This window comes from Capra hircus, unplaced genomic scaffold (genome assembly GCF_001704415.2).
Source record: "Capra hircus breed San Clemente unplaced genomic scaffold, ASM170441v1, whole genome shotgun sequence".
In the NCBI taxonomy this organism is placed as follows: domain Eukaryota; kingdom Metazoa; phylum Chordata; class Mammalia; order Artiodactyla; family Bovidae; genus Capra; species Capra hircus.
Genome location: NW_017193350.1, coordinates 9,202 through 21,073, shown reverse-complemented (window position 1 = coordinate 21,073; position 11,872 = coordinate 9,202). Strand labels below are relative to the sequence as shown.

Sequence of the window (11,872 nt, the reverse complement as noted above, 5' to 3'; positions counted from 1 at the left end):
GCACGCACACACGCTGCGCTGCGAAGCCATCTTGGAGAGCTGCTGTCGTCTTAGAGAACTGCCTGTAGGGTGCCCAGACGGAGGACTCCAGGTCTCATAAAGGTGTCCAAGTGTGAGGTGACGTGAGTTACAAGTGAGGGGACACAGTCCGGCACGACCAAGCCTTTCCCTCTGAAAAGGGGGGCCGGACAACCCCCGGCCACCCTGTCCCTCTTTGTCCCTGGAAGATTCGGGCCTGCATCTTAAGCCCCAAGTCCAGCCATGTCACCCAGGTGGCCTCCGAGAGGACGGTTTCGGTCCGGGGCTGGTGGATTCCAGTTCTGCTCAGTAGAGGGAAAACACCTAGCCCTGTAGCTAAAGGAGGGACCTCGGGGGGGCACTGAGGGTCTCCACACCCCAGAAACCGCCACGTGAACCCACCCCCACGACATGGCCTTGGAGCATGCGGGTAGGATCCGGGCAGCTCTAATGGTTTGGGGGCACCCTCATTTTGATCTGGATGTGGGACATGAGAGAGGAGGGGACCTGGGTCCGAGGCATTGGTAGCTGGTCAGTACAGGGAGGATATCAGGGCTCAAGGAGGAGCCAGGGTGAGACCATCCTCCCGAAACACGGGCCAGTCAGGACCCTCCCCTGTGGTCAGCGCTTCCTCCTGGCCAAACACGGGGAAGGGGAGGCTGCGGTCTGAGTGGGGGGTTAGAGCTTGCTTACAGAAGGGCGGGTCCGGGACCCTTAGGTGGGAGGCTGAGCGCTCCCCCTCCTCTCCTTCTCCAGAGTCACAGGGAAGGTGGCAGCATCAGCTTCAGAGCAGAAGGGGATCGGGGCGGGTGCTAGGGGGTCATTCCCCGTTTTTCATCCTAACTCTGAATGTGAAATGAAAGGACATGCCTCCCCTGCCAGCCCTCCCAGGCCCCGTCTAACCCCAGGCAGGGCTGTCTGGCTCGCCCCAGGTCTCACTCTCACTTCCTCCTCAGGGGTCTCAGGGGACAGGCTGACTAGGAGAACAGGAGACTTGTGGGTCCTAGAGCAGTGGCCTCAAATGCCTAAATTTTTTAAGCCGACTCTCCCTGGTGAAGGTGCTCACATTTCTTTGTCCTTCCTCAGGTGCCCTCGTTGCCTGCCTTCCTAACTGCACGCCCGCCTGCGGTCCTGACCTGTGTCATCATGCCTCGGAAGCACAAAAACAAGCATCATGCCCACGGGAAACGCCACCAGGTCCAGGGGGACACTCAGGAGGCCCAGGCCAGTGCTGCTGCAGCCCCAGGAGAGGAGTGCCCCTCCTCCCCTCTTCTGTCCCTCAAGGTTCTCCCTGGGCTCCCTGCTGCTGGCAATCGCCAGGAGCTTCAGGGAGCCATGGCCCCTTGCTCTCCTGATGCAGAGGCTTCCTGTGGCAGGAGCTGATCAAAGGTGCCCAGGGCCCCAAGGAGGAAAGTGCAGATGCCGCCCGAGCAGCCCTGCTCGCTCGGAGGCATTCGCAAAGATCCTCTCATGAGGAAGGCCAGCACGGTGATGGATTTCCTGCTGGAGAGGTACACCCAAGAAGGAGCCCATCACACAGAATGCCATGCTGAATGTCATCGGAAGGAAATACAAGGAGCACTTCCCGGAGATCCTGAGCAGAGCCTTTGAGCCCGTGGAGCTGGTGTTTGGCCTGGAGCTGATCGAGTGCAGCAGGAACATCTACGCCCTCGTCAACAAGTTCACTCTCGGGGTTGAGGAAGGTTCAAGTGATGAGGAGGAGCTGCCCAAGTCTGGTCTCCTCATGGTGGCTCCTGGGCATCATCTTTATGAAGGGTAACCGCGCCACGGAGGAGGAGATCTGAGATTTCCTCAATGTGTTGGGGATCTGTGCTGGGAGGAAGCACTCCATCTTTGGGGAGCCCAGAAAGCTCATCACCAAAGATCTGGTGCAGAAGGGGTACTTCAACTACCGCCAGGTGCCCAATAGCGATCCTCCGCTCTACGAGTTCCTGTGGGGCCCGAGATCTTATGCTGAGACCAATAAGATGAAGGTGTTGGAAGTTCTGGCCAAGATCCAGGATACGGTCCTGAGTTCCTTCCCAGACCTCTATGACGAGGCTCTGAGAGATCAGGCAGATAAAGCAGGGCTGAGTCCTACAGCTCCTCCCACATCTAGGGAGGGGTCAGGACACTTCGTTCCCTTTGTGTTGGAAGAGAACCGTCCACGTCCAAAATAGCGCAGGGTAGTAGGGGTGGGGGGAACAAAACCCATATATTCTTCACAGTTTTAAGTAGTATGGGAGTTTAGGTGCAGTTTTAACAAAATATGCATGTTTTCCTGTTATCCATATGAATACTATCTAGTCAAAAATAGATGATCTCGGTAGGTAGGTAGAGGTGTTGTATACAATTTTTAAATATTACTACTCTTCATAAGGTTTATTTTGCTTCAGAATCTAGGTTTATTAATGTCATGGAGACATGTTTTACTGGTCTTAGGTTTATGACTAGTAGTTCATGTTTTGTAAACAACCTGAAAAGACTTCAATATTTTCCTTATGGTCCAGGATGAGGTAATATAGCATTGGAATAGGATTTTACCTGGAAATGTGTAAGAATCCTAAAGATAAATATTTGGGATCAGAAAGCTTTCAGAGTAAACACGGGTTTCTTCTTCATTTGTCTTATCTGTCCTCTTTCCTTGTAAAAGCTAATAACATGGATTTAGATTTGTGTAGCTTATTCAAACTGTATGACACTTAAATCATAATAAAATAGAGTCTTTGCTCATTATTTCTGTTTTCTGCCAAATGAATTGACCATCTTCTGTTTAGAAGGCTTTCTTATAGTACTGGGTTGGTAAGAAAATGAAGACCAAGCCACTGCCCATGGAATTTTGAGTCTAGCAGCAGGTACCATCTACGGAAGGGGGTGAGCTAACTCTAAGGAATAAACAAATCATACATTTAAATGGGGGAGGTGTGGAAGAGGAGGTTCCAGCTGAGAGCAAGCACGTCCAAGTTACCTGACTAAGGCAGCACTGGGTCTTGAGAAACATCTAGTTCCTCGGTGGGAGGTCATTTTCAGTCCAGATGCATGATGGGCTAGATGAAGCTGTGGGAGTGATGCCAGAACTCATATCATGGTTCTCAGAGGTGATGCTGTAAACCTGGAATATATCTCAACCATATGTTTACCATTATTTGGGGATATCCGAAAACTATAGGGAATCTCAACATAGGGAATGGAAGGGATCCTGTGCACTTGAGCCAGGCAAGTGAACACTCACACTACGTGTTTTCATCAAGAGCTGTCCGGAGAGTTTCTAAGAAATAACGGTGATACTCATTGAATCAAGATGCCAAGACATCACTGGACTGTCTCTCTGTTTCCGGGATGGGAGCACCCGAACTTGCTCTGTTTAATGGGCAGTTTAATTAGGTTGTGTTTAGTGTAATTTGGCAAACTTTAAGGGTGGGCTCAATTTTTACTGTCAGTGGGCTTAATTTAGGGGTGGTTTGGACAAAAAACAGCACCTGAGAGGGAAGTTGTTGGTCCTTGAGACAAATGAACTTGTACTTTCACCCATGCGGAGAAGATAACCCCAAACACATCGTAAAACAGGTGCTCAAATAGGGAAATACCACTTAGTTTTACTCGCTTGGGAGCATTAGTGCTGATGTGGATTTGATTATTGTTTGGAGCTGCATATTCTCTAATATAGCCTGGAAATAAAATTATGTGATGGAAGTTTGTGATCATTCGAGGTCAAAATCACCTTCGTAATAACTGCCATTCATTCAATGTACCAAAGCTTGTCTCATACTGTGCCAGGTGATTTACATACATCACACATGTCTGTGGTCCTACACTATAGACTTTTTCAAACACAATTTGCAGATAAAGAAGCTGGAATAAAGAAGGTCAATTTAAAGCTCATAAATGATAGGAGCTGGACTGAACCCCGGCACTGAATTCCTATACAGCCCAAACTGTGCCACTCTTCCAGGATGAGGCCAACCTTGGGTCACTTCCTCTTTCTGAACATTAGTCAAAAAAGGTATTTCACACCCTAAATAGCAGAATTTCATACCCCAAACATGGTTTTGGAATAAAAGCCCAAGAAATAAGTAACAAAATATTAAAGTGGAGTACAATAAAGAAGGAGACAGCATTCAGTGACAAAAGGAAACATCAGTAAACCAAAAAAGATCAGGGATGCACAAAATCATTTAATTGAGCCCCTTCCTTTCAGAGAGTAAATCTGTTAGAGTAAAGGTTCTACAAGAGGCTGTGTCTGGTCAGAGAAGAGAAGGAAGAGATCACTGTGTTTTCTCTGATAGCACACCACCTATGCTGGGGCCACCTCCTGGACTGCAGCTTCCCCATCACTCCTGGGACTCAACCCATTCTCTGTGAGATTTTGGTGCAGGCAGACTAAGACTTTTCAAAGATGTGGCATTTCCCAAGAAGTCTTTCATAGAAGAGACAGGAGTCAAGGTAAAGACAGATGAATGAGGAACTGAAGTCACAGAGAGACTGGCCTGTGTCTGCTCTCAGAAGGCCAAGACAGGGCTGCCAGGCTGCACATTCCCTCACTTCTCTTCAGGGCTTGCAAGGACATGGTCTTTGCTCTACATGGGTCACCTTGGGTTGAAAGAAAGTGGAAATCCAGAGTCCCCCAGGAGTCAAGGTGAGGCACCTGAGTCAGGTCATACCCCTACACTGAACACGGAGGGCCCCAAGAAGCTTGTATCCTGATGTCATCCCTAAAGGCACAGGTAGGAACAGACTCGTGTGGCATTCCCAGACTTTCCCTCTCGGGCATCATAGGGAGGGAGGAGCTTAGTCTGAAGAGAGCTCCCTTATGTAAACAAAGGAGCCCCACACCCTGCCAGGAGTCAAACTTTGGACGTATGAAAGCCCCTGACCTCAGAACTCTGAGGAAATCCCACAGAACCCTGCCCTTCATGGCATCCCTGGGATACCTGCTCATTGTTGACATGACATGCCCATTTCCTTCTATGATGTCACAAGGGGGGGGGTTGGGACATGGTCCCAGGGGTATAGCCTAGGGCCAGCAGTGGGATTATTTCCAGGTTTTCCAGAAACCAACTGAATACACTGAAGACGAAGGGAACCACACACCCCATAACCGTATGATTCATCTCATCCTCTGCGCCTCAGAAGACCAGGGACGGGTATGGACGGATGAGGAGAATCTTACTTTCTACTAGGGGTCTCACGGAGATGCTTGTCCTACTATAAGAAAGTATAGTAGTAGAAGGGGCGGACCTAAGGGGAAGGGAGGGTAGAATTTCAGGCCACAACAGAGGTCAAAGCAAGGACTGAGGGATCATCTACCAATAAAAAGAAGTGATAATGAATCCAGCCCTGGTCCTTATAGCCCTTGAAGAACCAGGGCAGAGCTATCAAGCTGAAGTTCCACCAACATTTATTTGTATCAGGTGTGTCGGAGGTGAAACCCTTAGTATGAAGGTGTAGACACCATTCCAAGAAAGGGGTGGGGACACCAGGCCCTATGGGGAACCAAAGGAAGCACTCTTAATTCGTGTTGAGGACTCCAGAGGCAGGGACAGAAAACTTCTCAGTGTGCACTCAGTACTGGGTGATAACTAGTGCCTGAGGTGATGCGGTGAGGACCTCTTTACTTCTCAGAAATCCCAGGGAGCTTTGTGATGCCAACTACAGAACAGCAGAGGGAATAGGTCCTATGACTGGCCACTAGTTGGGTTGGTGGTCTTGAATGTGAAATAACAGATGCCTCTGTGTAGGAGACTACCAGCCCCTTCTGTCTCCCAGCATGCCTGAGGCAGGGGTAGCAGGATGCAGCCTAAAGATCACTCTAATTTCCTTCAATATGTTTCCCAAAGGACAGGCTGATTAAGAGAATAGGAACCCTGGGTGTTTTCAGAACAGTGCCCTCAAGAAAACCACAAATGTAGCCTTCCTGATAATCAAGGTGGTATTCCCCTGCTGCGGCCGCACACTCTACCTTTGTCATCCTGTGGGCCCTTATCACCTGCCCTCCTACTCACACTTCTAATCATTGTCTCCCAGAGCAGTCATCATGCCTCGGGGTCAGCCTCATAAGCTCTGCATCCGTGAGAAACGCCACCAGGCCCGATATGAGCCCCAGAGTCACAAGGGAGTTCAGTCCACTGCAGTAATGGAAGAGCTTCCCTCTACCTCTTCTCTTCTAGAAGATAAGTCACAGAGCTCATCAGCTACTGGGTCAAATAGCACTTCCCAGGGGTCTTTGGAAGCCCCATCTACTACCAGCACTTTTTCAACTACTGCTGACCCAACATCTGATGAAGAAGATACCAGTCAAGATGAGGAAGATTCACGTTCCCCATCTTCTACCGAAAACACCTACCGTGATACTCTGAACAGCATGACAGGTTTGTTGGAGCAGTTCCTTCTGTGTAAGTATAAAATGAAGCAGCCCATCATGAGGAAGACATGCTGAAGATTATCCACCCAAGATACCTTGACCGATTTGCCTAGATTCTCAATAGAGCCTCTGAACACATTGAGGCTGTCTTTGCAGTTGACTTGAAGAAAGTTGACTCAACCATCCTCTCCTATGACCTTGTCAGCAAACTGAACCTGCCCAACAATGGGAGGGTGTGGGATGGTAGGGGCTTACCTAAGACTGGTCTCTTGATGACAGTTCTGGGTATGATCTTCATGAAGGGCGACTGTGCCACTGAGGAAGACATCTGGAAATTCTTGAATATGATGCGAGTATACGCTGGGAGAAAACATTTCATCTACGGAGAGCCAGGAAGCTCATCACCAGAGACTTAGTGACGATGAAGTACCTGGAGTACCGCCAGGTTGCCCCACAGCGATCCTCCACGTTACGAGTTCCTGTGGGGCCCACGAGCCCATGCTGAAACCAGCAAAATGAAAGTCCTGGAATTTTTGGCAAAAGTCAATGATAGGGTCCCAAGTGCCTTCTCATCACAATATGAAGAAGCTTTGTGAGATGAGGAGGAGAGAGCTCGAGCCACAGTTCCAGCCAGGCCTGGCACCACTGTCCCTTCCAGGCATGATCCACTGCTATGTCCAGCAGCTTCTCCCACCCCTACCGAAGACTAAGAGTTTTAAAAGATCATCCAGATAAGAAAATGTGACATCAATATAGGGACTTTTGCCGAAATGGGAAGCAATCCCGCAATAAAACTGCTGGGACAATGGAATGAAAAAATAAAATGAAAAATGTTTCAAAACATGATCAACCTTGATTGTTCTCCATCTTTTCGGTCTTCTGTTTTGTAAAACTAAATAATTTATACCTCGATATGCTTCTTGAAAAATGCAGGAGGTATTAAACCTTAACAAGTTAGACCTCTTACTGTCTTCATTTATTTTTTGAGCACCTGCTCTTTGAAAGGACCTATGCTAGTGCTGGTGAGGCTAAGGTCAAGACCTAGCCTATCCCCATACAACTTTAGAAAGAAGGAGCTACAATCACATAAGCAAGATCCTGAGATAGCCTTTAGGAATGACAGGAAAGTAAAAAGACTATCCAGGAAGAAATTTCTACCTGGGGTAACATACAGATCTGTTAGTCTCTCCACACAAAAACCCACAGAATGGGTGGCTGAAACAACGGAAGTTTATTTTCTCAGAGTTCTAGAGGCTGCAAGTCCAAGACGAGGGCTGGATAACCCTGAGGCCTCTTCCCTTGACTGTCAGGTGGCTACCCTCTTCACTGGCATTCCTTTTGAGTGCATATATCCCTGGTGCCTCCTTTTGTGTCTCAATTTCTTCTGATAGTCACACTGGGTTATGGCCCACCCTAATGACTTCATTTTAACTCAACCATCTCTTTAAAGACCTTATTTCTAACTACAGTTGCATTCTGAAGTACTCTACAATATGCATTTGTGGAGGGGACACAATTTGGCCCCTAACAGACAGAAATCTAAGGTGTCTCTGCTCTTATCTCAATGCAGGAGATTCCAGTGCACAGACTGGTGTTCTACGCACATTGTCTCCAGGGAGTTTCTGAGATGTAAGGGTGAACTCCCTTGAGGTATGTAGGGAAGCAAGACATTCCTCCCTTTACCTCTTTGAATTCTTGTGGTCAGACTACTAGTAAATTTGACACAAGACAGGGTAACAGGAGAACAAGAGACAAATTGCAATTCATGTGCACAAGAAGTGTCATAGAAATGGGACCTAAGAAGTGGGCAAAGCAGGCAGCTTCTTTATTTAGTAGACAACAAAACAATTTGTGAGGAATTGACAGGACAAATCCACTTAGGTGTAAGGTACTCAACTAGTAAGGAATCTAAACAGGATCTGTACCCAGTGTAGTAAACTAAAGAATTAACAAGGTTTGTGTATACAGGCTTCTCTGCTTGAACTGCCTATTTCTGGTTAGAAGGGTTTCCCTCTGCCTCCAGATGCAGGCCGTATATCCTTCATATGAGATGTATTTCCTGCTCTCAGGGATGCAGAAATCGGGGGTAGCAGGATGTCCCTCCTCTGTTGGCTGCTTCTTAAGTAACTTGAATTCAAAACAATCAGCACCACTGTGGTATATTTGGGGGCAGAGTGCCCTAAGCCTTGACAGGTCCCTCCTCTGAAACTTGCCTGCAAGTCTCACATGATAAAAGCTGATCTGCTCAAAGTGGAGAGAGAGAATGGACTAGTGGAGTCCTCCATTTCATGGCAGCAGTTGCATAATTCTGGGAACAGGTCAGTTCATTTAAAGAGCTGTATCGCATTTCAATAGGTGGTGATGCGGGCGGGCTCCCAACGCTAGGACTAGGGTGCAAGCAGTATCATGTAGTTATTAGTAAGAGGCATTTGTATGGAAACAAAAGAAAAGCAGATGTTAATGATTGGAGCTGGTTATCAACCAGTTTCTGAGCCCAGGGGATAGTCAGTCAAAAAGTTTTCTAGGTGTCAGGATCAAAGCAACTATTGCAGTTTGAAATGTCTCTATCACAGTTAGCAATATCTCTGGGTGATCAGGTTCTCTTTCTGAGTGGCTCGTATAGCAACAGGCATGAAGTCTATTTGAACGTGAGCTGTTGTGACAATTTCTCTGATCTTTGCATCAAAGTCATGTAGCTTCACCTTGCAGGACTTCGGGAAAATGCCAATGTTAGTTCTCAGTGATTCAAGTCAAAGAATGGGAGAGTGAGTGGATCAAGATGGCAGAGGTGTATCACTCAGAGCTCACTGTCTCCCCACAGACACATCAAAAGGATGGGAGAAATTGGGAATTTTAGTAAGAAAGTCGCAGCTAGATATCAGTGGATACTAGAAAAATTCAGGATCCGACCCAGTTTGCAGGTAAATAACAAATACTTCAAGGAAACGTAATACCACTAGAAGCTAATATCCACACATGGGTAGTACACTTTCTATGGAACCATCTTTTGCTGTCTATCATCTCCCTCATTTCTACCGAAGACAGGAAAACTAAGACCTAATTTGTTTGCAAAGGAAGTCTATATTCAATTAACTTGGCCTGATTATTTATCTAAGTACAGTAAGAATAACGATTTGCCATATAGGCGCTTTTCAATCTGCTTTGCTGGAATGGTTTATAAGGAGTGTCCAGGAGGAAATTTTAATAGCTTCTTGAGGCTAGGAAGCCACAGCAAAGACTTGTTGTCAAACTTAGAGAGCTGGATTAATTCCTCTCTTCCTGAAGTCCTCAAAACATCCTAAAGTTCCTGTGCCTGCCAGAAGTGATTTTCCTTACTTACTTGGTAATGCTGATGGGAATTCTGTCAGCAAGTTCCCAGGCTGTTTTTCCAATGGGTTTTTTATGGCTCCATGGAAAAAGCAAGAGATTTCCAGAAAAACATCTATTTCTGCTTTATTGACTATCCCAAAGCCTTTGACTGTGTGGATCACAATAAACTGTGGAAAATTCTGAGAGAGATGGGAATACCAGACCACCTGACCTGCCTCTTGAGAAACCTACATGCAGGTAAGGAAGCAACAGTTAAAACTGGACATGGAACAACACACTGGTTCCAAATAGGAAAAGGAGTACGTCAAGGCTGTATATTGTCACTCTGCTTATTTAACTTATATGTAGAGTCCATCATGAGGAATGCTGGGCTGAAAGAAGCAAAAGCTGGAATCACGATGGCCGGGAGAAATATCAATAACCTCAGATATGCAGATGACACCACTCTTAGGGCAGAAAGTGAAGGGGAACTAAAACGCCTGTTGGTGAAAGTTAAAAGTGGAGAGTGAAAAAGTTGGCTTAAAGCTCAACATTCAGAAATCGAAGATCATGGCATCTGGTCCCATCACTTCATGGGAAATAGATGGGGAAACAGTGGAAACGGTGTCAGACTTTATTATTTTGGGCTCCAAGATCACTGCAGATGGTGACTTCAGCCATGAAATTAAAAGACACTCCTTGGAAGAAATGTTATTGGCAACTAAGAATCCATAGGGAAAAGCAGAGACATGAGTTTGCTCCCAAAGGTCCATCTAGTCAAGGCTATGGTTTTTCCAGTGGTCATGTATGGATGTGAGAGTTGGACTGTGAAGAAAGCTGAGGGCCGAAGAATTGATGCTTTTGAACTGTGGTGTTGGAGAAGACTGTTGAGAGTCCCTTGGACTGCAAGGAGATCCAACCAGTCCATTCTGAAGATCAGCCCTGGGATTTCTTTGGAAGGAATGATGCTAAAGCTGAAACTCCAGTACTTTGGACACCTCATGCAAAGAGTTGACTCACTGGAAAAACCTCTGATGCTGGGATTGGGGGCAGGAGGAGAAGGGCGCGACAGAGGATGAGATGGCTGGATGGTATCACAGACTCGATGGATGTGAGTCTGAGTGAACTCCGGGAGTTGGTGATGGACAGGAAGGCGTGGCGTGCTGCGATTCATGGGGTCACAAAGAGTCGGACACGACTGAGTGACTGAACTGAAAGCCCCATGTTCCTAATTCTTATATTGCTAGAGTGCAGTTTTTGTATTGTTTCTGTCAATCCTCCCTGATGTTTGTGGGTCATAGGGACAATGATAATTTCAAGAAGCCTGCAAGGTTTTGGTTAAAGCTTGTATAATTTGCCCAGGGAAATGTATGCCTGGATCACAGTTGATAAACCAAGCAGAGAACACATTTTCTCACACTTTCTTTGCCACTGTAAGGGAATCAGCCTTGCAGCAAGGGAAGGCTTCAACTCATCCAGAAAATATAGGAATGACAAGAATATTTTGATGACTCATCTCTTCTGTTCAGTCTCTTGGTCATGTCTGACGCTTTGCAACTCCAAGGACTGCAGCATGCCAGGCTTTCCTGTCCATCACCAATTCCCAGAGCTTGCTCAAACTCATGTCCATTGAGTAGGTGATACCGCCCAACCAGTTCATCCTCTGCCCTTCCCTTCTCTTCCTGCCTTCAATCTTTCCCAGCATGGGGGTTTTTTCCAATGAATCAGTTCTTCACATCAGGTCTCCAAAGTACTGGAGTTTCAGCTTCAGCATTAGTCCTTCCAATGCATATTCAGGACTGATATCCTTTAGAATTGACTGGTTAGATCTCCTTGCAGTCCAAGGGACTCTCTCGATTTTTGCCCAGGAGGAACAAGATGGCAAGAGGAGTTGGTGGATGTGCAATACATCTCTGTCCACGGATATGTCAGGAATACACCTTCAGAACAGACGTGTATGCAGAATACCAGCTGAGAGTGGACAGGAGTACATGACCAGCAGAAAAGCATATATAAACCCACACAAAACTCGAGGTCAAGCCCTGAGCCTTTAGAGTGGGTCCACTGGCTCCAAGATCCTAGACTACCAGAGAACTAATTCGAAGATATCAAATAGTGAGAACTGACACAAAGGAAACCATTGGAATACAAGACCCAGCATCACCAAACCACTGATAGCCCTGT

The 11,872-nt window shown here is 46.9% G+C and overlaps 1 pseudogene; it reads left to right on the top strand.

Moving 5' to 3' along the window:
* Window positions 1-6,052: 6,052 nt before the first annotated feature.
* On the top strand, window positions 6,053-7,089 carry LOC102184619 (annotated as a pseudogene).
* The last annotated feature ends 4,783 nt before the right edge of the window (window positions 7,090-11,872 follow it).